This window comes from Gavialis gangeticus, unplaced genomic scaffold (genome assembly GCF_001723915.1).
Source record: "Gavialis gangeticus isolate Ggan-Ray unplaced genomic scaffold, GavGan_comp1, whole genome shotgun sequence".
Classification (NCBI taxonomy): Eukaryota; Metazoa; Chordata; order Crocodylia; family Gavialidae; genus Gavialis; species Gavialis gangeticus.
This window is the reverse complement of record NW_017729033.1, coordinates 103,631,404-103,631,675: the sequence shown is the minus strand read 5'-3', so window position 1 is coordinate 103,631,675 and position 272 is coordinate 103,631,404.

The window sequence follows — 272 nt, the reverse complement described above, 5'->3', positions numbered from 1 at the left end:
GTACAGATGGTCCAAAAGCCCAAGGCTGAATCAATCCAATCTTCACAGGTTTTTCTAAACTGTCTAGATTGAACCGATAATGAAGTGAACTGCCCTGCACTTTTGAAACCAGGAAGGCAGCCAGATACCTCCAGTGGCCCAGATCAAAAGCCGGGGGGGGCGGGGGCAGGAGGAGGTGGGGAGGTGCTAGAACATGCCTCCCAGGCTGCATACCCCTGCCAAGGGCACCGAAATGCAGCCCAGAAGGTCCCTTCCCTTTTTTTTAAATTTCA